Raw genomic sequence first — 27,738 nt, 5'->3', positions numbered from 1 at the left:
GAACAGGGCCAGCTGGCCATGGAGCATTTCACCTAGAAGCCCGGCGGACAGTGAGGCCGCCATGTGCCCCGCCGTGGCTTGCCAGAAGCTGCCATCTCCGCAGCTCCCGCCCAGGCGACGCTCCTCCCATGCACAATGTGGGATTCCGCCATGACCCTCTGAGGTCACTTCCCCAAGGATGGGATTTTGCAGTCAAGGTCAACCTGAAAACTGGGAGGTGCTCTGCAGGGGCCAAGCCTAATTTTCACGAGTGCTTTTAATCAGAGGGTTTTCTCTGGCTGGTTGCAGAAGAGAAAGTAGGTCTCCCGCCCCGTACCCTGATATCACACAACTGGTGTTTTTCAAACCAATTCTCTGAGTCTCCAGTGCCAACTGGGTGTCTGACAATTCAGTTACTTCTGGCCACCCAGAGGTAGCATCGGAACTGATCAGTGACACGCAGTGACAACATTCCCTTCTTCGGACAACAGCCACACGAGGACGGCCCAGACTACCCACGTTTCTCCCTGGCCGCATACACATTTAGGGCACCCTGATCCCTCTCAGGCTCAGTCACTAGCCGGATCAGCTTACAAACCCAGGGAAACAGTGCACAGGGTAAATCACCCACCCATCATAGAGGCTCCAGCTCGGGAACAACCAGACGAAAGTGGTGCACAGCACATAGTATTACAGGAGGGGGTGGAGGTCCGAGGCACCTTGGGCACACTGCCCCCCGACACCAGGGCGCGTCCGCCGACCCGCGAGCTTTCCAAACACGGTTAGTGATTTGGATGGAGATTCCCCTGCCTCGCACGATGAGTGGAATCATGGGCTTGCTGGAGGTGAAACTCAGTCTCCAGCGCCCCCTCTTCTCCTTGGAGGTGGACGTCCCAAACCCTAACCGTGGCTTGGTCTTCCTGGTGACCAGCCGGCCCCACCCCACAGCTGTGGATGGGTCCTCCAGCAGTGACATCCTCAGCGCAAACTCAGGTGGTTTAAAGTGGACTGTTCTGGGGAACAAAGGAGGCTTTGCTTTCTCCGGCCACTCAGGATCTTACACGTGTCCCAGAAGCTTGGTGCCAGTAACTGGGAACAAAGACCATAATTTTTTAGTTCGGTTGACCCTAAAACAAAGGTTTGAGCTGCACAGGTCCACTTCTTTGTGGATTTTCTTAATGCTGTTTTCTTTTCTCTAGTTTACCGATTGTAAAACTAGGACATCTGAAACCTGGAACATACAAAATCCTTGCGAACCAACCATTGTTTTCTGCAGGCTTCTGTCTGAAGGAGGCTCTTAGTGTTTGGGGGTAAAAAGGCATCCACGGATTTTGGACGGTGCAGGGGTCGGCTGCTCAGGGACATTGCAGGAAGCCAGAGGGAGTCGTGCATAAGGGGTTTGACATGTCAGCCCGGGCTTGAAGGTGGAGTGGCCGGGCAGCAAGGAATGAGGCCAGCCCGGAACTGAGAACAGCCCCCGGCCAGCGGCCAGCGGTGGAGCGGGGACCTCCACAAGTATAAGAAGCCGAATTCGGCCCAGCACCTGGACGAGCTAGGAAGCGGGTTCTTCCTGAGAGCCTCCTGGGGGAGCGTGACTGGGCGCTTCCAGCCCAGTGAGAGCCTGAGCTGACAGCCGGCTCTGTCCAGCCTTTGGTTCTGACCAGGAGCCAGCTCCTGCCAGCCTGCTAGCCATCGCCTTCCCCGGGGAGTCAGCAACCCCGGGGCCACGGACCGTATCATTGGTTTTTCCCCCACCCCTTCCCCTTACAGGAAATCTTCAAGTGGCCCTGACTCATGCCCTCGGTCCGAGAAGGAAGTCTAGTTGATGTCGATTCCTCATTTTGCGAATGAGAAAGTAGACTTGGGGAAGTAAAGGGCCGTTGCCGATGAGCTTTTGGGGGCCCGTGCTCTGTCCCATGCCCAGCAGACCCTTGTGTTCAAGGCTGGCTATGGGGTGGGCACGGCTGCCCCACGGTGGCTGGTCGGTCCCGGGCCCAGCTGATGTGCCCAGCGCTGGCACCTCAGAACTCTCCAGAAGGAAGGAAGCCTCGGGAAGCACGTGGTTAGAGCAGCTTGGGGGAGCTACCTGTCCATGACCTCCGGAACCTGGCCTGATTGTCTGGAAATGCAGTCTTTTGGTTAAAGCCGAACGTTTTCTTGCTGCTGCTTGTGGCTTCCTGTCCCTCAGAGTAGACCCACTGGTCTGTCTCTCCAGACTCGGTTGTGGGGACGGCAGGTCAGTGACGGACAGGAAAGCCTGCTGTGGTCTGAAAGCCACGGTCTGGAGAGCAGTCAGTTAAGGGAATGTCGTCAAGATGATGTGGGAGCTTTTTTTTTTTTTTTAATCTCCCCCAAAGCAGGCTCTGATCTTCTAACCACTGGCCGTTTCTTCAACTCTGCCACGCATTCTTCACACAGTTGATGTGGTTTGACTTCCTCACCTCAGGGGCAGGTGGGATTTCTGGCTGGTTTTCAGGAGTCCCTGTTCCCGGTTGCCTTGGCTTGAAGCCGTCAGCCGGCGGCCGCACGGCCAGGGCTTGGAATGTATTCGGCTCTTTAGCAAGGTCTCCCTGGCTTCCCGACAGTGGCTCTGGCCGCGCGCACCTTCACCTTGAGTGAGAAGAATCCGGAGAAAGATGGAAATCTGTGGCGTTTTCACTCGGCAATAGATTTCTACGTGACAGCATCGATGCATCCGGGAAAAGCCACATTGAGAGAGACGTGGCTGGAGAGAGCGTCCTTCCTCAGCAAGACCCAAGCTCGCCGCGGTGCGGCCCTGCAGTGGCGCAGGGAGGTGGGCCACGCGGATTCCAGGGAGAGGTGCCGGCGGTGGGGGTGGGGGCAGGCACGGCTGCCGGAAGCCCCCCTGACACCATTGCGCACCGTGTGCTGCCTGGGGATTTCTGCGAATCTCTCAGGTTCTGGCTCTGGGCGGGCCCCGGCGATGACAAGGCAAAGCCCCGGGAATGGGGTAGTCGGTCCTGAAGCCCCTTGCGCGGAGTCTTCATCATGTCGCTGGAGAAGCAGCCCCCACCGAGCGGACCATCCCAGCCTCAAAGCCACATGCCATGTCCCAGCCGCTGGGCTCCTCCTGCGTGGGCCAGGACCGCTGCTGGCTCCTGCTCTGGTCACCGGCCACCAGCAGCGCCCACAGGGGGTCAACAGCAGCACGGGGCTTAGTGGAGTGAGGCGGAGTACCAGACGCTCCGCTAAGAGTGGGGTGGGGGTGGGTGCGCGCCCCCCGCCTCATCCTCCATGCGACTGTCCTCATGGACAGGGCAGGGGACACACGGCAGGCGGGAGCCACCTGTGCCCCAGGCGAAGAAGCGGGCAGAGGGCACGGCACATCCCCGAGGATTGCCGCTGTCTTGGGTCGTGCTCCGGGTTTGCTGTGAACCGTATTTCCCAGAGGGACCACGTGCTTTTCCCTTCCAGGGGGCTGCGCTGTAAGTTTTGTAACAGGAGAGATTCATGGGGCAGATCTGGTGCGGACTGCAGACATCCCCCCTCTCCCTCCGCCCCAGCTTCCGCCCCGCGGGCCGCCAGTTCCGCGCCTGGTGCCGGTAGCATCACCGTCCTCCTTGCCCTGTGGATGACCGGGGACCAGCATTCCTGCTGCTCCAAGGGCCCTGCCTGGCACCAAGTGGAGGCGGGGACACTCCCCCCACCCCCCAGTTTACAAGCCTCTGCTCTCCCCGCCAAGGCTCTTTTGCGTCCTATGGAGGTCTGTTTACCAGCCTGAGTGTTCTTCCCTCCTCGCAGAGAGAGAGAGAGAGAGAGAGAGATTCACCTGAAACACCTTGGCTCTAACACAGCACCTGGGAGGTCACTGGTAAGATCGGCCCTTTGCTGAATGAGAGAGCACGCGGCAGAGCCCATCCAAGCAGGGCCCCTGGTGTGAGCTCTGTCGCAGGACCGTGGGAGCGTCTGGCCCTGCGTCCGTCCTCACCTGCACGACTGCCATCAGCATCAAGCACGTTGGCCAAGGGCCCATCCTGGCGTGGACTCTAGATGCTGGACAATTTGAAGACCTTGTATTCTACGGGACGCAACACCCATTTCTTTGTCGCCATCGTAAGAAACACAGAGTGAGAAGCGCCGATGTCGTGAAGGACAGAGGATGGGGGACGGATCTGTCCTCCAAGAAGGTGGGGAGTGGCGTGTCCTTTGCAGGAGGAGGATGGGGCTCGCGGCGGGGTGGCCGCCGGATGCCCACGACGGCCTGTAAGGGTCAGCCTGGATGTGGGGTGTTCGTGGGGGGGCGGTGAATTCTGAAGGTGTGAGGCCGGCGTGCCCGAGACGGCGAGGGCCTGGGCAGACTGGGCGGCAGGCGTCCGCGGGAAGGAGGAGCCAGGGGCTTCCTGAGGCCCTTTGGCACTTTCCCAGCTTCTCTGCAGAGCCAATGGCCTCAGAGCCCGTCGTTTGGGGGTTTCCTGGGTCTCCTGAGGGCCTGGCCCAGGCTCGCAGTGCTCCCGCTCTCTCTGGTGCTGCTCTGGCTGGGCCAGGAGGCCTGGAGGTCAGGGCTCTGCTTCCCCATGGGGAGTCCGGTCAGTCCAAGCCGGTCCAAGTTTGGTGCTTTCTGTTGGCTACCACGAGCCTCCCATGGCGGCAGGCCCGGGACCTCGGATCCTGGGAGGGTCCCGGTCCTGGGAGGCGGTGTTTGGACCGTATCTTAGACTCACATCTCCGGTTGGAGGTGGTGAGCCCCTGGGAGCTGTGTTTAGGTTATAGAACCTAGTCGGAGAGAAAGAGGACACAGAAGTACACAGTGGCACGGTCTGCGCTGCTGTCACTGGTGGAAAGGCAGCTGTCGTCAGCCCCGGTGCCCCGCCGGGACGTCCCCGGACATCAGTAACAGCAGAGAACACACCAGCCGGCTTAGTGCGGGGTTCCCTCAGCAGCCGGGCAGGAGGGCGATCGTGGTCCCCATGGGCCCTTCCCAGGCGCCCCAGGAGGCCCAGACCCGGCACCAGGCGCACATTGCCCCGCCCACTCCTGCTGGCCCCACCTTCCCCCGGGGACCCTGTTCCGTGGAGGGAAGTAGAGCCTCCGGGGCTGACCTTTCCTGTGCCGCTGCTCCCGGCCTAGCTCCTGTCGGGTAGCCCTCCACGGAGCGGACGGTTTTAAGTTTCCAAAAGACAAATCCTTTATCTGGAGCATCTGCACAGTCTGGGCATCTGTTGGACAAACGGCGAGTGGGCTCCTGGCTGGGGCTGTGGTGGTGCAAGGCTGAGGCTTCAAATCTCGTCCAGGCCTGTTCTGTTGACTCCTGGCTCTTCCCTTCCTGTGGGAAAGTGGTATGATTTCATAGACGATTCAGGCTTGAGTATGAAAGTGTCCGTGAATGCGTTAAGTTTGCAAATCCGGACTCTGGCTGCAGGTCCAGCTGTGCTCCCTGCTCCCGGCTCCTCCCGGGTCTGCGGCGCTCGTCCGGCCCAGGAGCAACGCTGCCTCCAGGGGCTCGGGGAGGACCGTGTCCTAGAGGAAGGCCAGGGCACCCCGGGGTCATTCTTGCCCATTTCCTCCTTGTTCTGGCCGGTGGATCTTCCTGGAACGGGGCAGAGCTGCCACATGAGCCTCTAAGGGCCTGTGCATCCCCGGGGGCTCGTGTGGATTCAGAGGTCTGGGCTCTGGGGGTGTTTGTCTCCAGCAAGCCCTCTAACAGCATAGCAGCTGCAGGCCCAGGGAGCCCATCTGGGCCCCGAGGGTACCCCATGGGACCGGGGGCTCAGCCTGAAGGGGAGTTTCTCTTCACGCCGGAGACACAGCAGCCCATCTTGCTCTGGTTCCTGCTGACTGCTGGAGGGGTCTGATGCCCCACTCCCTGCAGATTGGACCCTCTGGAGGTGGCCCTGGAGAAAGGGGTGGGTGCTCGCCCCAGGACCAGGCGCTCCCAGCCCATGGCCCCTATTTGGCATGGGCTAGAGCTCTGGGTGGGGCCGCGTTTTGATTTCTGACCCTTGGCCACTTCCCAGCTGTGACCTCAGGAACCCTCTGTATCTCTCTGTTAAAGTCCATATTTGAAAGAACTCGACCTCATGCAGTGCCTGTAGGCTCAGAGGGCCCCAGGGCACGAGCGACCGTGGATCTGCAGTTGGGCTGGGCTGTTGGCGGCCCCTGCCTCAGTTACTCAGTGCCAGTAGGAGCTGGAGGCCCTTCTGCTCTTAAACAAAACATTGACGCCAACAAGCTCTTACAGTGTCCCAGTTACAGGATTCCAGGTCCCTGTGATCCCGTAATAACTTGTTCTCTTAGCAGCTTCCTGACACAACCCACACACCCATGCACATACCTGCACACACGCAGCACACACACACATGCATGTGCACACAACAATGCACTCACACCCACGCACACACGCAGCAGACCCGTGTGCACACACACAGCACACCCACGCACAAGTGTACAAACACACCATGCATGCGCACGCACACCCCCAGGGGCACACGCGTATTTCCACAGCCATCTGTTGTGGGGCTGGGCTCTCGGTCTTGCTGGGCTGCCCGACGGTTAATGAAGCCCACAGGGTTTGCTTCATCGACCTCGGGATGTTCAGGGTGAGTGGAAGGACAGGGAGCTGTGTTGTTCTTCCAGAGAGCGGACGGCTCCCGAGAGAGGGACTGCAGCACCGGGCTCTGCGGCTGGTGGTCCATCCTGGGTCAGCTTTGCGAACGTACCCCCAGCTCGCTGTAGGAATAGGGAGCCCGGGGAGATAAGCGGGCTGTGCACTCCACTCTCCCCGGAGAAAGCCTGGCCGGTCTCCAGGTGTGCTCCTGCGCTGCCGCCACGGGAGCCACAGGCCACGCGCCGCACATGTCCCCATGCCTGCTATCCTTTCCCTTGCTTCTGCTCCTTCTCATGGAGGCTGACCTCCATCCCATGGAAATGCAAGGAGACCATCTTGCATCAAAGCAGAAGTTATCCCAAGGTCCTGCCTTTCCCCCCAAGGGCAAGTGTTACACAAGATCTTCCTCCGACTGGCCATCTCGGCCCCTTGGCACTTGCTCTGTTATTATTTTTCAGGTCTGCAGATGACTCGGAACAAACAAGCTAGTACAGAGAAAGAGATGGTCAGAACGCTTGGTTTCCACTAAATGATTATATTATGGGAACACTGTGCCTACTGGGATACGGGGTAAGATGATGGATGGACACTCGGTGAACAGTACGTTCTGTTCTGAGCTGCAAGTTGGTGGCTTTCACTCTCGTGCTCAGTCTCACACAGGTTTGCAATGAGCAAAGGAGAACCTGAGCTCTCCGGGCTCTCGGGAGCCCGTCTTGTTTGCCCTGGAACAGCTTCTGGCGTAAAGAGCAGATTCCAGAGCCCGGGCTGCCTGGCTGACGACCGCTGGCCTCCGCGGAGTAGGGACGGCTCTCCGGGGCTGCTGGGCGGGGGCGGGGAAGACCTCTCTGGCCGGCGGTCTGCCCTCGTGGAGAGAGGAGATGGGGCCGGCAGATCCCTTCACTTGCTGTCCCTGCCCAGGGCCCACCCACTAAGGGATCCTGGCCTCGGCCTCGCCCTCCCCTCTTCCATCGGAAGGGCCCACTCAGGCATTCTTGCAGCGACGCTGCAGAGGCATGAAGGGCGCCTCCTTCCCTCCGTCCTGGAATGCTGATGTTCCAGGGTGTGTGGAGACGGCACCTGTGCTCCCCCCAGAGGACCCCTACGCTCTGGGAGTCGTGCTGTGTGGCCGTCGGCCTGACACCCTCCAGCCGCCCGGCTCAGTGTGCCTTTTCCATCCGTGCGTTCTGAGCACCCAGGACCTGCTTTCCGGGGTGTTGGGGGAGGCCGGGGCTCTGGGAACCCGCTCTGTGCACTGTGTGTGCGTCTTCTCAGCCGGGGCAACTCGCACTTCTTTACACGGCTCCCTGAGCCCCGTGGTGCAAGGCGGAGGGTGGCTGAAATCACACTGACGTCTGTATTTGCTGCGCCTCCTGACGGAGGAGGCCCCGCTAAAAGGAGACGGGCTCTGCGGCGGGACGGCTCCGGCTGGCGGCCTCTCACTCCCCGGATGCTCCCCGTGTCAGGGGGCGGGGCCTGGGCCTCACACCCCGGGGTCCTGAGTGAGCAGAGCATTCCTTGTGGGAGCTCCGGTTGGCGCCCCCGATCGTGGCCTCAGAGCACAGCACACCCCTCGGTCGTCCAGGGAAGGCAAGGCCACAGAGGCAGCCCGAGTGTCCTGGCGACAGATGTCTCCAACATCCCCGGGGAGGTGCCTGAGGCACCACTTCCTGCCCCTCCAGGCCGGTGCAGGAATTGTTTACAGGCCCAGTGAAGCTGTGAGTCGCGCGCTCCGGCCGGACTGCTCCGGTGTCTTTGGGAAGCGAGGAGCCAGCCCACGTGGTGACTCAGGGCCACCTGCCGGCAGCCTCGCCCTGCCCGGCTGGCAGCCCCAGGCTGGGTGGCCCTGGGCACGGTGAGCACAGTTCTCCGCTGGCAGGACCTCGTGTTCTGCTTTATTTTTATCTTCGTGTCGAGTTCACCTTTACTGTTCCGGCTCCGCGTAGACACAGCGTGCGGTCTCCCCCAGCCTTCTTTCTTGGCCTTGGAGATGCACACCTGCCTGCACCTCCAACCTTCGCGGTGGGCTCGGGGGCAGCGAGCGCGGCCGACAGGCTGCAGCGCCGGGCCGAGCTGAGGAGGCGCAGGCTGTGGCCCTCCGTAGTGACTCGCCCCGGACCCCGGCCGGTGTGGGCAGGCTGGGGTGCGTGCACCTGATCCATGCACTGGCCGGGGGGGCCAGCCGGGGCCAGGAGGTACCCCGCCCCCGGGGCCAGGGAAGTTGTCGCCATGTCAGAGGCGCTGGCCCCACCGGCCAGCTGGTCGGCGGCCAGGCGGCACTGAGCGGTTGTTTCTCGCTGCAATGACTTCCCTCTTTGGGTCAATTATGCAGCCTAATAGCTGTTATTACGTCTGAACAAAGTGTGTCGCGGCAGCCTGTGCGGTTCCAAGGGCAGCTCACCCTTGTCCCAGCGCCCCGCCACCCTCCAAGACCAGGCGCCGCTCGCTGCTTGGCTGGTCCTCCCCGGGGGTGCCTCATCCCCCAGGGTAACCGGGCAGAGATTCGGGGGAGCCCGAGGGGGCTGGGGAAGATAGGGTGGCATGCAGAGCGGCCCCAGGGGACCTCAGCTGGTTTTCTGGAGCTTTTGCCTGGGCCGGTGCGTCTGCCGGCCAGCTGTGTGCACCTGTACTTGCCAGGTTGACGTCTCGGCAGGGTGAGCTTGCTTTTCCCTGAGCCTCCCATGGAATGTTCTGGAAGGAATGAAGGAGGCCGCCCTGGCCTCGCTGCAGCTCCCCTAGGCATTTGTTCTCTCTCTGGTATGACTCAGACTTCTTTCCTGGGAATCCCTCTGCTGGGGCAGTGGCGGTGCCGTCACCGTGGACATGAGTCCCCGTGAAGGAGGGGGCTGGGCGGTGTGGAGCTCCGAGGTTCGCCAGCGGCTCCTGCCCTCGGGGAGCAGTCCCTGTGGTCCAGGGGGGAGGGTGTGGCCGCAGGGTCAGCCAGGACGAGTGGAGGGATGCGGCTGCTGCAGGAACAGCACCGGGGGCCGTGCCCGGCCAGCACCCAGGTGTGCGGCCACGCAACTCTCGGAACGGACAGGGATGTGCTTACCTCATTCCCGTCGGCTTGGTCCCTGCTGCCGAGAGGGCCGAGGGGCCATGACAGCAGCCAGGGCTGCCCATGCAGTGGCCATGGGGTTTCCCAGGCATAGAAGCTGGGAAGGGGGGGGTCATTGAGGCAGGGATGTCCACACTCGGTGCCTGGGTGGACTGGGTACCCCTGAGCACCCCGGATTCTGTGTGGGTTTCTGCCTTCGCCGTGTGCTGCTTCCCACGGCTGTTGAAACTGAGCACAGAACAGTGGAATAACAAATTGACCTTTTACAGGGTTGTTGGTAATGATTGTTGTTTGAGCTTAAAGCCAAATGTTGGCTTTTCCACCCAATCCCCTCTGGTCGCCGGCCTTCTCTCCGCGACAGGCAGTGCGAGCCTCCCTGGAGCTACCAGCTGGGGGGCGGGCACTGCAGCCCTCGTTCGTGGCCGGCACCCAAGCTCTGTCCAGGGTGTGGGGCTCCTGGGAAGGGACAGCAGAGGGGTCGAGGGCTCAGAGGAGGTGAGACAGGCTGCCTTCCAGGCAGCGGTGTGGACGGACCTGGCGCGGCAGGGGTGTTCTGGAAAGCTCCCGAGGGCTGCCCCCACAAAGCAAGTCTGGGAGGCCTTGAGGATCTCGCTGGGGCTCGGATGGGGCAGGGGCGCCTGGGGCCCGAGCTGCCCTCTCTAGCCGGGGCTGCGCTCTATGGTCTGCCCCGGGCAGAGAGCACGGCTGGGATGGTTCCTGTGGGATTGAGCTGTCTCTCCAAGATGCACATCCTTTCTCCAAAGCAGGTGTGGCATTCCTACCGGCCTTCCTTATCCACAAGTCCACAAGCCACCAAGGCTGGGGAGCGACTGGCCAGACAAGGGGAATGAGGCAGCGGCTGTGCCCAGGCAGGAATCCCCCTGGGCTGCTTGCATGACAAGCTCCTGGGCCAGCTTCTGCGCAGGGGTGCGGCATCTGGCCGGCAGCTCTGTCGTCCACATCACACAGGGGCCACATCGGCCCCGCCACTCTGCGGAGCTGCTGTCCTGCACGTGGTATCACGGAGTCGCTGCGGTCTTCCCGGGGCCGGCCCTGCTCTGCTGATGGTGGCACAGAGCCCTGCCCTCTTCCGGGCCCGCACAGCTTGGTGGACGGCTTCCCTTGTTGGCGGAGGCAGGACCCTGTTCCTGGGGCAGTTTTCCCAGCCGAATCTGGGCATGGCTTCATGCCAGTCTATTGGGTGATGACGGAGCCACGGGGCCAGACCTGGAAGGCCCCCCACCATGTGGCCTCCAGGCTGGACCCTCCCTAGCACATCTGTCTGTCCGTGGGCACGCTCCCTGCTCGCGCCTACATGACTCCTCGAAGGGCAGGGCCATCCCAGCCCCTCACTGTCCCTGGCCGCTGCCCCGTCTCCCAGCCAGCACTCAGCAAGTGTTGGCTGAGGTCCCCGATCTGCCACTGGCCTCGGGGCCAGGCACTTGGCTCTTGGTGGAGTGCTGAGTCAAGGGGGACCCGAGACAGGAGACGGGGACCCCAGAGGCCCAACCCACCCAACGTCACATCATTCCCTACTTCCTGCTTCTCCCATTTGCTGCATTTCCCCAAGGCTCCTGTCTTGCCGGGGAGTTCCTGCGGCCCAGCTGATGGGGCTGCCAGGCAGCAGAGTGGCCCCAGATTTGCCCAGGACTATGTGGGTGGAGGTTCATTGGGGTGGCCGCTGCCAGAGGCAACATTTGAGGCAACATTAGCTCACGTTTCTCCCCGAAGTCGGGAGACTCTGTGCCCAGGAGTGTGTGGAAATGCCCGAGGGGACGGGCCGTGTCCTGCGGGACCAACAGAACCTCTCAGAGAAGTGGGAGACGCCGTCCTCGTGACACAGCTCCGGCCTGGGATCCGAGGACCCAGCAGGGGGCCTAGCAAGAACTGTGACAAGGTCAAGTCCCGTGACGTGGACGGAAGTGCCACGGTAGTGCCATGGAAGTGCCACGGGAGTGCCACGGATGTGCCACGGGAGTGCCGCGGGTACCTGGGCGCTGTCGAGCCTGGCCTTCAGGGACGTTCAGTCCCGTACAGAGAAGGGGCGTGTGGTGGGGAGCGGCCAGGGCCAGCGCAGCGTCTGTTAAGGTCTCCCTGAGATGCAGGGGTGGGTCCTGCCCCGAAGCACACACAGGCCGGGGGTCACGGAGGGCAGCACCGATGACGACGTGTGCGGAGTGCTCACGGGGCGGGAACATGTGTGCTGAGGGCAGCAGGGTGTGCGGAGCGCTGAAGGACCCGCGGCAGGGATCCGGGCAACATGTGCATACAGACTGACCCCAGACAGAAGGAACAGCACAAAGGTCCTGGGGCAGGTGGCTCCTGGCACGTCCAAGGCCTGTTGTGGGGGGATGGAAGCAGCCTGATGCTAATGGGGCATTTCTCAGAGGAATGTACTTTAAAGGGTGTGTGTGTGTGCGCACGCGCTTGCATGTGTGTGTGTGTGTGTGTGTGCATGGACGTGTACGTGTGCGCACGTGCGTGTGGCAAGGCAAAGAAAGGAACTGTGGCTGTGGGGCCGAGGCGGGAGCCGGTCAGTCCCTTGGGCCCTACCATGCAGCATCTGCTGGTTGTGAACATTCCATATACCAGGAGGGTAATGGGGGGCGGGGGCTCAACCTGCCCTGGGCCCTGAGAGACCGTGTTCAGCACGTGTAGGTGCGTCCCACGTGAGGGCAGTCCGGGTCAGGGTACAGACCGCCCGGCTAGGAGCAAGACGGAGGCCCCCCCGGAAGAGGGAGCCTGCACCCCGGGCATTCCTCGAGGACTCACCACGATGGACTGTTGACGGGGGCCTCTGTGATTAGGAGGAAAGTGGGGTGGGGGTCTCTGGGGTCCTTTTGAGCTGAAAAGGGAGTGGGAGTGATATGATCCGAGCAGCTTCATCTCCCGGCTGCCCTGGGAGAAGGCATCCTTTAGCTCTGGGCTAGCAACCTGCAAGAGAGGGGGCTGGTGGCCCAGGGGAGCAGCTGGAGCACGGCAGGCCTCTAACCCCCAGGCTGTGCCTTCCCTGTGGAGCAGAGCCAGCCAGGCTGCCGGGACCCGCCCCCATCTCCACAGGCCCCGCCCCCAGCCCCGCCCACTGCCCTCCCCCCCCACCAGCGGCCTGGTGGAGGCCTGTCTCCCTGGCACCTGTCCTGCCCCTGCTTCCCATATCGGCAGCTCAGAGTCACCTCTCTTCCTGCTCTGGCCTGGAGTGCTTCCTGAGCCACCAGCAGGACTGGGCCTGGGGAGGGGGTGGTGTGGGGCCCTGGGGTTGTAGGTTCTGCGGGGTGTAGGGCCTGGCAGTTTCGGTCCTGGGGGTGTGAGTCTTGGAGGCTGTAGGTCCTGGGGGGCTATAGGACCTGGGCTGGTGGGGGTCCTGGGGCTGTAGGGCTGGGCACCAGGACTTTGGTATTAGGAAGTCGGGTTCTCCGTGGCCCTGCTCTCCAACAGGTGAATTTGCTAAACATGCTGTCTCACTTCTGCAGTCGGGGTCTGCGACAGGTTGTTCTAGGAAGAGCACGGCAGGTCCTGTAGTCTCTATCACACAGATGTGGCACGAGTGAGCTCTGCCCATATGAACGTCCCTCCTGTCCCCTTCCGCTGCTCCCTGCGTCCCCAGCTAGGCTGTCCTGGTGTCCCCGGGAGCTTGGTGTGGGGCTGGCTGGGGCCGGGCGCCGGTCCCCCACACCGACTCGTCAAGTGACTAGGGCCAGCACTGGGACTTCCGCGAGGGTCTCCGCAGCTGTCCCGTGGCGCAGAATGTTCCCGGGCCTAGCTTGTCACTGTCAGGTTGTTTCTTTCTGGAAAACTCGGAGATGTGCCAGGAACAAGAGAGGAGGCATCCCTGAGGATCTCGGGACCCGGACGGCACGGCTCTCCGGCACGTTTCCCTCTGCTGATCATCAGGACTAGGGAGGAGGGAAACCCAGCCCCCACCGTGGGTGCCCCAACAGAATCTGCTTCCAGAATCAGGGCATGAGGCCGGGCACGGGGCCAGTTGGCTCCCTTACAACAGACTGTCCCTATGTTCCCCCCAAACGCCCCCATGCACCTGTGGGCGTGCTGCTGTGGGCTGCCTTCCCTCAGGCTGCTCCCAGTCCTGCAGAATCCGCCAACCAGCCTGGATATACAAAGGCTCCCTTCCAGAAAAACATCCTTTAAAGTCTGAATTCCTAAGGCCCATTGCAGCGCCCGCTGGGCAGGAGCGGGGTACCCACAAAGGGCGGCTAATACGGAATTCCATCTCTGAACCCTCCCTCCCTTTGCTTTAGTGACGGAACTCTTCAAAGCCCGCCTGCGGGAGACGGGAGTTCTTCCCACTTGGGCGAAGGAGAGCACACCCCCTGCGCGCTGTCCTCCGCTGGTTCCTCCTTTGATGGCCTCCGCGCAGGGCTGCCGCGACAGCCATATGACAGGGAAGAACTTTCAGTCCCGCCCACGGCCTCTGGGGAGGGAGGAGGGGCTGGCGTTGGATCAGTCACCAATAGCCAGGGTTTATCAACATGCCCACGTAATGAAGCCTCCCTAAACCCCCAGAAAGACGGGGTTTGGAGAGCTCCGGGACGCCAAGCCAGAATGCTGCCACCATGCCCAGGGGACCTCACCCCCGGTATCTCTTCATCTGGCCCTTGACGCCCGTTCTGTAACGTCCTCTGTAATAAACCGGCAATCCGGCCAGTAAACCGGTTCCCTGAGTTCCGTGAGCCGCTCGAGGGAAGCAGAATATGAAGGGAACCCCAGGAGGGCGTCGTGGGGACCCAGGATCGGTAGCCCTTGGCTCTCCTGCAGTTTGAGTGTGGTGGGAGGTGGTGGGACAGAGCCTCCAACCTGTGGGATAGGTGTTGGTGTTCAGAGAGACTGTGTCAGAGCTGGGTTCACCTGTGGGACGCCCACCGTGTTCTTAGACCCCCCAGCGAGTGTCCTGCTCAGCCGCTCCGAGCGTCTCTGGATCTGGGAAAGGAGCCACAGGCGCCAGGTCGTGGGGAAGAGACGTGGCTCCTTCCGGATGCTGATGGTAGCTGCTGGGTCATTCCGGGTTAGGTGTGGGGAAGATGAGCGTCCTTGCCACGGCGGGATGGGCCCTGGGAATGGCCCCTTGTAGCTGCCTTTGCTCTCAATCTCCTTAGAAGTGAACAGTTTCGTAAGCGGGGATCTTCCATCCCGGCTGGATGCCCACAGATCGCAGAACTACGGCAGCGTGGGGAGGGTCTCCCTGCCACGGCCGGGCCCCTGCGGCACGTTCCTGATCGTCTTTCCAGCTCATCAGAACTGGCGCCCGGAGAGGTTCTGTTTCCTAACCCATAGATGCCCCTGAAGTCGGGGAGCGAGAGTTGCTTTCTCTGAGCTGCCACGGGCCATTCTCCATCTGTCACCACACACCTGGACAGGTACAGCAGACAGCCTCGTGTCCTCCCCCAGCCAGCCCCCCGTCACTGCCCTCCTAAGCTGTGGGGGGCCGAGTTCACGTGCTTGAATCTCGCCGCACGTGAGAGAGGCCGCCCGGCCGACCAGCAGGTGTCCCGAGGCATCTTTGCCCTCAGGATGTCTCTGCTGCACACCTTCCTCCCGGGAGGCACAGAGGAGTGTGGGGACGCATCTGGTCTGGGTCCCGATAGGCCTTGCAGCCGTCAGATGCTCTGGTCTCAGCCCTTGCGGAATTTGGGCTCTGGCTTGTGACAGCCGGCTCCGGCAGGAGAGCCCCAGCTTGGAAACCGTGTACTTTTAATGGCCCCAGCTTGCAGCGGGGAGAGGGGGAGAGCTTCGGAACAAGACGTTGGTATCTCAGTGCCCATGAATGTGACCTTGTTTGAAAATAGAGTCTTAGCGGAGGTGATCAGGATAAGGTGAAGCCATCAGGTGGGCCCTAGTCCAATAGGACGCGAGGCCTTATAAGAAAAGACACAAGGGAAGGGAAGGCAGAGCCGGGAGCAACGGATCTGGAAACTTGGGAGGGCCAGGGCTGACGGCCGCTGTCAGAAGCCAGAAGATGCAGGGATGGATTCTACCCCGAATCGTGCAGGGAGCGGGGTGCTGCTTGACGCCCTGGTCTCCGGCTTCCGGCCTCCAGGACCAGGAGATGGTGAACTTCTGTTGTGGCCCCTGGATTGTGGTGCTTTGTAAAGGCCGCCCCCTGAACCGAGACTCCGTGCTGTGCTGGCGTTCGTGCTCAGGCTGGGGTCTCTGGGACTCATGGTCACCTCGTCAGTGACTCTGTTCCTGACCTCAGAGTTCTAGGGATACAGGTAAGCGCCCGGCCCAGCACGGCCGTCGGCCTCCCGCAACGCGCAGCCCGCGGGCCGTCATCATACCCGTCCTGCGAAGGGAGGACTGAGGCTCGGAGAGCGCTCACTTCCAGGCTCACGGCACAGCCGGACTGCACAGGGGAAGGATGAGCAGCGCCCCTGACGGCAGCTTCTCTGCTGGCACATCGTGGCTTCCAGACTCCGTGCCCCACAGGCTTCCAGACTCGAAAGCCCGAGGGGCAGGGTGTTGGCATGAAAAGGCAGCTGTGGAGGAATGACCCTACTCGGAGTCCCATCTAACCGTGTGGCTTCGTTTCTGGGGCAGCTGAGTGATCGTCACCGGGGGGCTGGCGCCCTGGGGTTCCACGTGCTCCCCTGTCAAATGGGCCTAACGAGGAGTCGCTCCAGGAAGTGGGTGACGGGAGGCCGCGGGAGCCCAGCGTCCGGACTCGGCCCTCCTGTTTGCTGCTTGCCTCTGTCCGCGTATGTGGGAAGACACACATGCGACCGCTCGGCCGGGCCCCGCTGAGCGAGGACGGAACCTAGAAGCTGAGCAGGGACATCAACAGTGAGTTTCAAACTCGTGGGCAAAGCTTCCTTAGAACAAATGTGGAAACACAGCAGAGTGTTCTTGGGTAAATCTTGGGAATTAGAATCACCAGGGGTACAAAGTGGGCTCCACCGCGAAAGCCAGGCCACAAAGCCACGTCCCCAGGGTGCAACAGGCGTTCCAGCAACCTTGTTTGCTCTAGAAGCTGTACAGTAGCCAAATCCCACAGTTACGCATGGAGAAGCCGTGTGCTGCCTCCTTTTCTGGCTGGTGGAGCCTTCTGCTGTCCCCAGCAGGCCCCCAGCGTACTCCCAGGGGAGGCGTCCGTCTGTTGACACCCGCTCAGGCGGCAGGATCTCCCCGTTCCGTCCCCGGCCCGATGGGACTGTTTCCTCCATCACCAGCAGATGACAAGGACGGGAAGGGTGCTGTGGTCACTCTTCCCCTGGAGAAGCAGCGTGGTGAAAACACACAACTTGTAACGGGCTCTCCAGGAAAACAGAACCCACGGGACATGGGTTGCTGTAAGGGCAGGAGGACATTGATCCTGGCAGCGGACCCGTGTACTTATGGAGGCTGAGAAGCTCCGCGGGCTATGCGGGGGAGCCGGTTGTGTCATTCAGTCCGGGCTCCCGAGGAGAGCGCGTGCGCCGTCCTCCCGCCTGGGTGCTGTTGACGGAGTGCCACCTGGCCCCACCGGTGAGGGAGGAGCTCTTCATTAGGTTTCTGAACCAAATGCTCATCTCTTCTGAAGACACACTCCCACAGACACACCAGCAAACAGGGCGTCCCTTAGGCCGGCCGAGTTGATGCCAAATTAACCATCATCTGGTTTGTCGTCAGACATGCTGAGCCAGGGTCCTCTGGGGTCAGCCCTGTGTGGAGAAACCCTGGCTGCCCCCAGCACGATCCCCGGTGAACACCTTCCTGCTGCTCTTGGCCCCGTCACCTCCGGTCCCGACTCCTGTAGCTTTGGGGCTGCCATCATGCCAGCCATTGCTTCCCAGCCCCCGGAAGTCTTGCTTTTCCAGTTTTGTTCTCTCAAGTGTAGGGCTCTCCTTTCCCAGGGAGCCTGCTTTCCAAGCAGCTCTGCCGCCAGCAGCTGGAGGCTTTTTTTAGGGATGAGCCGACAGCTCAGCATTTGTACTGAATGTTCTGAGTTGGCCTGGCCTCTGCCGTGTGCGCTGGAGGGAACCACACAACGGGAAATGGAATGGCTTCTCAGCCCTGCTGCTCACTTTAGTGACATTCCTTTCGGCTGCCTGGCGTGCTTTCCCTCAAGCTGCATTCAGAGAGCAGCTGCTGGGTTGGGTCTGCCTCTCCTTCCTCCCCGCTGACCTCCCTGGGTTTCCTTTCCCGCACCCCATCCTGGCTGCGCCAGAGGCCCCTCCTCTCCCGGCCCGGATCGAGGCTGCAAGAGCCCCAGACAGAGCCGGCAGCAAGGCTGGCAGGCCCAGGAGATGCTCAGGCTCCGTGCTCAGGATCTGGGGACGCAGGAGGAGTACGATGCTCTCCAGTGGACACCCCTCGCCTCTAAGGGCTCCCTGGCTGGCTTGTGCCGGCAGGCAGCCCCCGGGGTCCCCGTCTTGCAGTCTGTGGGTAATGAGGAACACAACACTTTCACTTCCCCAGGCTCAAGGCCAAGTGGGGCAGTGGGAAAATCAGAGCCAACAGGCGGTCCCCACCTCTGGGGAAGAGGCAGAGTCTCCTCCCGAGGGCCAAGGCTCTGGGCCCCGCCCCGCCGCAAAGTGGCCTCCCTGCTCTTTGTGCTCTCTGCACCTCTCCAAAACGGAGACCCTCCTGCTGCCCCCGCCCTGGGGAAGGGTGCAGGGGAAGCGGGAGGGACTAGGGTGGGTTGCCCCCAGGCCCACCCAGCTTAGTGCCCAGACTTCTTCCCAGCGGGTCCTGTGGGCTGTCACCACCCTGGCCTCCTGGGGAGGGTCCTGGGAATGATAGCCCCTGAACGGTCCTGGGGGCTGCGACCTCTCCTGTCCCTTCTGTTTTGTCACCTCCTGGACCCTGCTTGGCCTGCTGCCAACGGGGAGAAAGGGGCTTTGGGGCGGCCAGCAGCCCACTCTGTGCAGCAGTGAGGGGATGCAGTGACAGTCACCACGGGCAAGCCTGTCCTGGCCCGCTCCTACCAGCTCATTCCAGGGCGGGGCTGCAGCCCCCGGGTCCGGGCCGTCCCCCACGCTGCTCCGGGTCCGTCCGTCCTGCCATCTGCCCCGCCCCCAGGGACAGCACAAGGCTGCCTCCCGTCAGGTCACAGGCCGCTGTTGGACCACCCTGGGGAAGGACTGCGTGGGTCAGGGGCTGTCAGTGAGTCTGTCCAGGGTCTCCCGGTTCCACGTTCACTGGGCAGGACCAGCGACATCCCACCCAAGCTGTGTGCCCAGGGGAGCCCCCGGGAGTGTGTGCGCAGGCAGCCGTCTGCTCACCTTCACCAGCATCGTGACAGGTGCCCGCGTGCTGCCGCTGCCTGGTGCTGGCCTGGCTCTCTGCCCGATGGCCCTATCCAGTCCAGCAGGGTGGGAGCTGGAGAGAGAGTACGCGTGGGCTGTGGGCAGTCGCCCGCCGTCCTCCAATACCCCCGAGAGGCTCCACAGGATGCTCCAGGCCTGGAGCAGGCGCCACGTTCCACGTCCCGAGGGCTCCTGCTCACGGTCCCCGGAGGCCTGTGGTCAGAGACCTACTCCCGGCAAGATTTCTCCCTCTCCACTCCCGGCAGTCCGAGCAGGGGCAGGCCCAGGGTCTGAGACACCCTCTAAAGACACCCAGCGTCTGGCCCCGGCATGGAGTGGCTGGAGGCCGACAGAGGGTGTGTGCTGGGTCCTGGGAGAGGAGAAGTGGGGAGCTCACCTCACTCCTTGTCCCTCGGCCCTGATGGCTTCATCAGGCTAACCCCCTGCTGGTAGGGGGAGAACAGGGGCCCTTCCTCCCCCGGGGGGAGAGCTTCTAGACCCTCACTGCCTCAGTCCCTGTCCTGGTCCTGGCCATGTGAGCCCAGCCACGTGATGTCCCCTCTCCAAGCAGCTTCTCTTATTTGGGGCTTAGATGAGCTCCAGGGACAAGATTTGCCCACGAGACCCTGGGCCAGACTGCGTCTCCCAAACAGACCCTGCCAACAGCCCCCGCCCCTCACGAGCCTGTCTTCCGGGGCGACTGGTCTTCCTTCCCTGTGAGGCAGGGTCCCCGCCCCCTCCCCAGCAATGGTGTCACAAGGGCTATCCCCGGAGCACAGAGGCCACTGGACCCCCCTCTCTCTGGCTTTGCTTGCCCTGGGGCGAGGCAGCTGACAGGCGGCGAGGACACTCGAGCCGCCAGCACTGACGTGCCCGTGGGGGGACCACAGCCCTCGCTGTCCCCTAGCTGAGTCTCCCAGGAACCCGAGCCCGAGCCGCCCGGGCGAGCCCAGGGGAGTGCCCAGTGATGCCTGTTGTTTTCAGCTACCGCGTCCTGAGGTTTGTGGCTTAGACATCGCACGGGAAGAGGTGCAGGGCCGTGTGGAGCCCGGGAGGGACCACGCTGCGGGATCTCAGTGGCCAGGCAGACGGAGGCTTCCTCGCGTCATGAATAAAATATCTGTTGCTTCCACTGACCGTTCGGGTACTGATTTCCACGGCTCTTTTGTCTCTGGTGAAACGGAGGGCATGTCCCCCGGTGCGTCCTTCCTGGGGTCCCCGGGCCGCCGCACCCAGGCTCCGTATACACAGGCACCCGGGCTCTCCTTTCCCCTTTCAGCCGGAAAGCGCCGGAAATAACAAGAGAAGGGCTGGTGACCTGCGCATTTGCCCGCGCACCTGGGAATCAATTTTAAATACTGCCGTGTGACCCGCAGGCTGACCACGCATCCCTGCGGGCGCTGCCACTACTGAGGGACACGGCAGAGGAGGGAAACCGCTCTCTGTAGAGGAAGGCTTACTACGTATGTACTCCTGCTCGAAACGTCGCTCTTTCTGCTTAAACGTGTTTGAAGAAATAAACTGTACTCCCGGAGAAAGTTGCCCGGAGAAGCTGAGTCGCTGGCTGGAAGGAGGCCCTCAGGACCTCGGTCTGGGCTCTAGCTCCCCTGCCTCTTCGTTCAGGTTCTGCCGGCTGGACGTGGAGGCCCTGGTGGTGACGGGCTTCTGGGTCCCCAGTGGCTGTGGGGCGCCCCCCGCCACCTGCACTAGGTGGGGGCAGGGGTACACCCATTCTGTGAAGACACAGGCACCTGTCACCGGGGCGCTCTACAGGGGCACGGCCGTATCTTCTTCATCTTTGTGGGGTGTAGTGGGTGGTGTTCGCGGAACGAGTGAGGAGGGAGGTGTGGCCTTCTCGGGGCAGCCTGTGACCCGGTTTCCCTTCCTCTGGTTCCACCAGATGCAGGAGGAGGAAAGGGCCGGGCGGGCCAGTCACACGGGCTCTTGGCATTGCTAAGAGGGAAAGCTCTCTTGGGAGCCCCGCGCGGCTGGGACGGCGGTCGGGGGCGCGTGTCCTGCGTGTGTGCGCCTTTCTCCAGAGCTGCTCCTCGCGGTGGCTGGGCCCGGCAGCCTGGCCTGAAGAGTTAGGCCCGGTTGTTCTCATGGTCGACCACAACCGGCGGGAAGAGAGTAGCGGACGTGCTGTGTGATCCGAGCCCTTCAGATCCCTGGGTTTCGGGAAACCTGCTTGTCTGGAACTGTGGACAAACGTCAGGGCAGCCAGGAAAGGACGCGGTCCCAACGGACTTGCACGTGAGGGTCAGACTGGCCGTCCGGAGGCAGGGCGGGCGCGGTCGGCTGCTGCTTGCGTGTCTACCCGCTCACTGGGCATGAGTTGGCTTGTTTGGAAGGAAGACAGACCACTTGTTTCTAGCACCTTAAATGGTCTGGTCGTGGATCTTCGTATCACGGGGGAGATTTTACTGTATTTTTTATTTTTGAAAGATTTTATTTATCTCAGAGAGAGAGAGAGAGAGGGAGCTTAGGCTGGGAAGTTTGCCTCTGTAGAGGCTTGAAGCGAGGCTGGGGAGCGACAGCTTTGGCGGGTCCGTCCCAATGTCGCTGCCCCGCCCCCGCCTCCCGCGGCTGGGAGAAAGCAGGTCTGTCTTCTAGAAAGACTCCACAGTCCACTCATCCCCACCAGCAGCCACGGCTCGGGGAGGAACTCGTCTCGCGCAGGAGGAGGGAGCGATGCGATCATAAACTTGGAATTCGCCATCCCACACGTCAGAGGGCTTGGGAGGGAATTCGTGGGCCACACGAAATCTAATCTCCAGGCATCCGGCAGGAGCCGTAACTCGCCACGGCTGGGGCTCCGCGGCCCTTCGCAGACCCAGGCATTCGCGGTATGGGGTTTGTGCAATAGAAGCCTTAAATCAGTCCCTCTGTGCACTGAGAAGATAGAAGGATATGCCCAGGGTGATCCTTGCAGGGGAGGAGGAGAGACGGAGGAGGAGGAGGAGGAGGAGGAGGAGGAGGGACACACACAGGGTTTGGCTTCCATCTGTAGCAGATCGTAGCCCCGTTTTTTGAAGAGCCCCCTAGGTGTTTTACGAGCACTGGGTGTTTCTAGCCACTGATTCCAGTAGAAGTCGTATGTGAACCCGGGTCCGTGCACACTGACCACAGTGCGTAGCCAGGCCCACAGCGAAGCAAAACCGAACTGCAAGTGGGGATGCTGTGTGTCCCCACGGCCCCATTTAAAAGGTCTCCTTTGGGGGCCCCTGGGAGGCTCAGACAGTAAAACGTCTGCCTTCGGCTCAGGTCACGGTGTCAGGGGCCTGGGATCGAGCCCGCACTGGGCTCCCGGCTCAGCACGGAGCTGCTTCTCCTTCCCCTCGGCTCCCTGCTCGTTTTCTCTGTCTCTCTCTCGGGACCCCCCGTGATGGGATGTGAGCACAGAAAGACGATCGCCGCTCCGGCCCATGGGCACAGGAGAGGCCGCAGGCCGGCCGCCCAGAGCTGCCCTCCAGGGACAAGGACAGCACCCAGGTCAGCCATCTGTGTGAGCGCCCAGCTCTGTGTCTACTTATTTAAATAAGTGAAAAATTTGCTTATTAGTTTATCGTTAGAGCAGTTTTAGATTTGTAGCAAAATGGAGCCGAAGGAAGAAAGCTAGCCCGCGTGCCCGCTCCCCGACCCAGGCACCGCCGCCTGCCGTCAGCACCCCGGCCCGAGGGCAGCCCTGCACGGACGTGATGTCATCGCCCGAAGGCCAGAGCTTACCGCGGGACTTACTCTGGGCGTTGGGCACGTCACGCTTCCGACAAACGTATGCTGAGGTACCCGTCATTACAGGGACAGGCAGAGGGGCCTCAGCTCCCCAGAAACCCCTGCCGCACCCGACCACCCTCTCTCCCCAGCCCCGGCAGCCCCTGACCTCTCTCTCGCTCTCTCTCTCTTTTTAAAAGATTTGTTTATTCTAGAGAAAGAGAGTGTGAGCGTGACGGGGGAGAGAGGATCCGAAGCGGTCTCTACGCCCAGCACAGAGCCCGACGCAGGGCTCGAGCTCATGACCCCAGGATCAGGACCTGAGCCGAAGCCAAGTCAGCAGCTCAACGGCCCGAGCCAGCCCCGCGTCCCAGAGTTCTTGACCGTCTCCCTCGATGTCTCTTCTCCAGGATGTCACAGAGTCGGAGCCACCGGGGAGACTTTCAGGACTGGCTTCTCTCACCTGGTAATAGACCCTTGAACTCCTCCGTGTCTTTTTCACGGCCGGAGAGCTCATTCCGTTCCCGCATGGAACCGCATTCTCCTGTCTGGGCGGACCGCCGTTGGCTCTTCCGTTCACCCGGGGAAGGACGTCCTGGCTGCTCCCAGGCCTCGGCAGTGGTGAAGCACGCGGCCGTCCGCACCCGTGTGTGGGCTTCCGGGTGCACATCGGAGCTCGGCCCCTGTGCGTGAGCATCAGCAGCCTGACCTGCCGGGCCCCGGGGGAGAGAAATTGCCAGACGGTCGTCCACAGTGTGGCGGGCGGTCCTCCCGCCCTCCCCGGCACAACCACCCCCGCCAGCACGGGTGGGGTGAGTGTCGCAGGTTGTGGCCTTTCTAATGGGCGTGCGGTGTGATTCCCCTTGTGGTTTTACGGAATCGGCTTTTAGCAGATGCAGTGACATGGAGAGGAAGCCAGGTTTTTTTTTTTTTTTTTAAGATTTTATTTATTTATTGAAGAGACAGAGCATGAGCACAGCAAGCAGGGGGAGCAGCAGAGGCAGAGGGAGAAGCAGACCCCCTGTGGAGCAGGAAGCCTGATTTGGGACTCGATCCCAGGACCCTGGAACCATGACCGGAGCTGAAGGCAGACGCTTCCCCGACAGAACCACCCAGGCACCCAGGAAGGCTGTTTTTGTTAAGACAGACGTGAGGAGGGCATCGGCAGACTGGGCTAGCTTGGAAGTGAGTGGAGCGGCAGATCCTGGGCAGGGGGAGCGCTCCAGGGGCACCGAGAGCAGCAGGGACTTGCCAGCATGGCCGTGGGGCTGGGACGCAGGCCTGGTTGTCTGAGACTACGGGTCACCGGCCCCTCCTGGTCCCCATGGTTGTCCCCTGCCCTGCCCTTGGCCGGTACGAATGCCTCTTTGGAGGTTTGGGGAGCGGCTCGGCGGGAGGCGGGGTTTAGGGGCGCCCACTTCCTGCGTCCTGTGGGACACAGAGCTGGAAGCTGCCCTTGAAGCAAACTCTCAACTCCCAAAGCCACTCTTTGAGTGGTGAGCTAATCTCTCCTCTTGGAGGGACTCCCAGACTGTGTCCCCCTCGCGCACAGGGAGCGGAGAGACGGAGACAGAACGCGGTTTGAGCCACAGCGGGGAGAGGCGGCGGCTGGCTTAGTCGGGGCCAACCAGCTTAGGTGCCGCCGGCACAGCCCACAGGTGTTCCTGGGGGGCTCCACGAGAAGCGGGGGGCGCGCCTCTACTCATTCCCAAGGACAGGGTGAGTCCAGATGTGCAAAGACAAGCAAGCAGCTAGGAAGAATAAAAAAGAGGAGTGAATCCGACGGGAAGGAAACAGCTCACCCCGCTGCGACACCGGCAGGTACCCTGCCCACAAGAGGACAGGTGACAACTGGGCACCAGAGAGGAGGGTTGCCCGAGGCGATGGAGTCTCGCTGTGCCCGAAGGTCAGGCTGCTCAGCACAGCCCGATCTGCTCAGCTGGGGGATTCAACTGGGAGACACAGTGGCTGGAAGCCCTGCCCAGCCTGAGGGCAACCTGTTTGTAACAAACAAACAAACAAACAAACACTGCATTTTGTTCTTCAATCCCAGGTCGCCTCCCGCGACCCTGAGTGCACACGAGCTCCAGGACAGTCTTGCTGGGGTTGGGTGCCAGGCACCCCTCCAAGGGAGGCATAGCTGCCCCGTGGTCTTGGGACGACCGTCTCCTGTTGGGGTCTGACCGAGCATGCTTGCTTGGACATACACGGCCCACTGGGGCGTTTTCCCGGGGCCCCTGGAATGAAAACTACTGGGTGACCCCATCTCCTTCAGCCTGACGTTCCGATTTCCTGCTCCCAGAGTGTGGGGAGCGAGCGGCTGCGGTGGCGCTCTGGCCTGCTTGGAGACAGGGGCCTGGAGCCGCAGGGTCACTGCAGACCTTTGCCAAGCACGGAGTGAGTGAGGGAGACCAGCTGCTCTGAGCCCTGGACGCCGGCCAGCGCCACGGGGGACGGGGTGTCTCTAAACCGGGGATGGCACGGCACCGACGCCCAAGCCACCTCTCCCCCTGCCGCCTCCTTGATCACAGGCCTGGTCCGGAAGCAGCCGGGGAATCCGTCTCCACGCTTGCCGAGAGCACCCTTCCAGACCGTGGGTGGACATTCTAGACCGTCTGCGTGGCTGGGCCAGTGAGGAGGTGTCTTGTAAGCCACCAGCCCTCGCGGCGGGAGTGAGAGCAGAGAGCACATGGGTGGCTGTTATGGTCCTGGAGCCCGTGTTCCAGATGGGGACACCGAGGCGCACACGGATCAGGCGACTTGCCTCGGATCCCCGGCTGGTAGGTACGGAGCAGGGCTGGGGACAGCTCCTCTGTTCCTGTCCACGGGGACTTCTCCAAGGAGGGTCTGTTGTTGGACCCTTCGAGTCCAGTTTTATCACACTGGGGACACTTCTCCGCTTTAGGAAAACCTCACGTTCTCAGGACCAAGGCTGAGGCCGCTGAGGCTCCCGGTTCCCCCATGGGGCAGAGGAAGGCAGACAGACATCTTGCAGCCTGGAAGAGGGTTTCCAGGGGAGCAGCGGGTTAAAGCCTCAGAGGTGGTCTGTGAAATCCCAGGGACTCCAGCGGAATCACGTCGTTGCCAGGACGGCCTCGCTGCTCAAGCACGTTGCTGATGCTCGAGTCTCACACGCCGGCAGTACGGGAGACGCACGTGCGCAGCCCGGACCGGTGCTGCCCCGGGGCTCTGGTTTCCCGAGGCTGGTGTGTGTGTTGGATGCGGTGGGGTGAGCACTGGGCCTCCGCTTGTCCCCTCCCCCACCGCGCTTGGTGCCCTTGGCGACAGGGACAGGTTCTCTTAGGCGCCGGGGACGGGACAGACGCGTCTGTCCCCATGGTCTGCAGCTGTGCACCGGCCACCCCATACTTGTAGGTTTAGAGCAAAGTCACTCAATTGCCGCGGTTTGTGGATGGGGAATTCGGGCAAGACGGGGTGCAGTGGGGCCTCTGCAGCTCCTGGAGCGGACCGAGGTCACCTGGTGATCCCCCTTTCATGGGGGGCTGGCCTGGCGGAGCCAGGACCATTTCACTCATGTGCCCAGGCCCTCCCTGGGGGCAGCGGGCCTCTCCCAGGGTGAGTAGCTTCCCAGGGAGGAGGGGCAGCTGCAAGGATCGGCCATCGGGTCCCTTCCACGGCGTCCCCTCAAGGAGCATCATGGGAGCCGGCCTGACCCCAGGGAGGGAAGTCGGTCGCCCCTTACAGTGGGGAGAGAAGTAAAGACTTCGCAGCCCCCGTCACCCCACAGAACACGTTCAGCCACCTGGGGCATGGGGCAACGAGGCGGTGCTCGGGTCCCGTGGGCCCTCCGCCAGCACGTAGGCCCGGGGGGCCGTCCCTGAGCCCCAGCCTCGGCTCCCCACCCTTGCCAGGCCCTCCTGCCGCACGGTGGTTTACGGTTCCTCGTTCCTCTCCTCACACGGTCCTCCCCGGCCCTCCCACGCCAGTCTCCCGCCCCCTCCCTCCTGCCCTCCCCATCCCCAGGTGACCCCCGTGGTGCAGACCGCCTGCCCGCCCCCTCCATGCTGACTCCTCGGCTCCCTCGGGATGTGTCCCCTCACGGGTCCCCCGGCCTTACCGTCTTTCCCCCGCAGGCTCCTGAACCAATGGCACTTTGAGAAATAATTAACGTGGTCATGTTTACATAATAAAAGAATGTGACCATTTTATGATCTGTTATTAGCAAAACAACAGATCTAACGGGTCCCTGGAGAGATCTGCCTCTCTGGGGATGCCTCTGAGGTTGGGGGACCTTCCCGGGACAGACGGTGTCCACAGGTCGGCCACCGGCTGGGTTATCTTGAAACAGGGGAAATCAAGGGTCCAGGCCAGATACTTGGGGAAGTCATCCTCGCCAAGGACGGGGTGAGCTTTATGCTCCCTCACCCCTTCCTTGGCAGCAGGGACCCCACAGAGCCCCTCCCGGTGCTCAGCAGAGCAGAGCGTGGCTATCCTTTGGCACCAGGCCACAGGGACCACTCCGCCCTCATCGGCGTGGCTGGCTTCTCCCCAGCTACTAGCACCGACTCTGGTGACCCCGTCAGCCCATGTCTGGAGGTGTGGGCAGGGAGCAGGGCCCTGCGGTCAGCGCATCTGTGAAGCTAGGACCAGGGACGCTTCTCTGGCTGAAGTCGATGCCGTGGGCTCCTCCTCGAAGACTGCAGGCTGCCCTCTTGGGAGCGAGAGGACCGGTGTGTTGGTGCCGTGCCCTGGAGCTGGCCCAGGTTCTGGTCCCCCAGGAGGGTCAGCTTGTCTCGCGAGTGTCTGCACCACGGTCACCTGACCGAGGAGCCGGGGAGACGCCGGCCAGTCCCGCTGCATCTGGGAAAGTCACCTCTCTTGCTGCATCTGTGTCTTTGCTTCCCATCTGAGCTGGGCTGTCTCTACTTCTTCCCTATCTGAATATCGGACGGAGGAATCCCCCTGGGGGTCCCCAGCCACGCACTGTGCCTGCAGGAGGCTCCAAGGAGCGCATCCAGCTGGGTGAAAACGTCTCCGAGAAGGCTTGGCCCTGGGCATCGCAGTCGGCCCAAGGGCCGTGTGCCGACCCCGGCCTCCCCAACTCGGGCCCTCCTTAAGCTGCCATTCTGCCCTTCTAAAGGGTCCCCAGCAGGCCCCCAGCCAAGTCCTGAGTCCTGTCACTCACTCCACCAGCTGGCCCCCTTTCCAGCCCTCTGGGCTCCTCACAG

The 27,738-nt window shown here is 62.1% G+C and overlaps 1 long non-coding RNA gene across 1 annotated transcript; it reads left to right on the top strand.

Moving 5' to 3' along the window:
• The first annotated feature begins 23,469 nt into the window (after positions 1-23,469).
• On the top strand, positions 23,470-26,718 carry LOC309846879. The gene is made up of 2 exons (XR_014302179.1): positions 23,470-25,333; positions 25,638-26,718. It is a non-coding gene; the product is annotated as an uncharacterized lncRNA (long non-coding RNA).
• Positions 26,719-27,738: the final 1,020 nt, after the last annotated feature.

The sequence above is a fragment of the Mustela nivalis genome (genome assembly GCF_964662115.1).
Source record: "Mustela nivalis genome assembly, chromosome: 13".
NCBI classification, from domain to species: domain Eukaryota; kingdom Metazoa; phylum Chordata; class Mammalia; order Carnivora; family Mustelidae; genus Mustela; species Mustela nivalis.
This window is presented reverse-complemented; position numbering and strand designations above follow the sequence as displayed.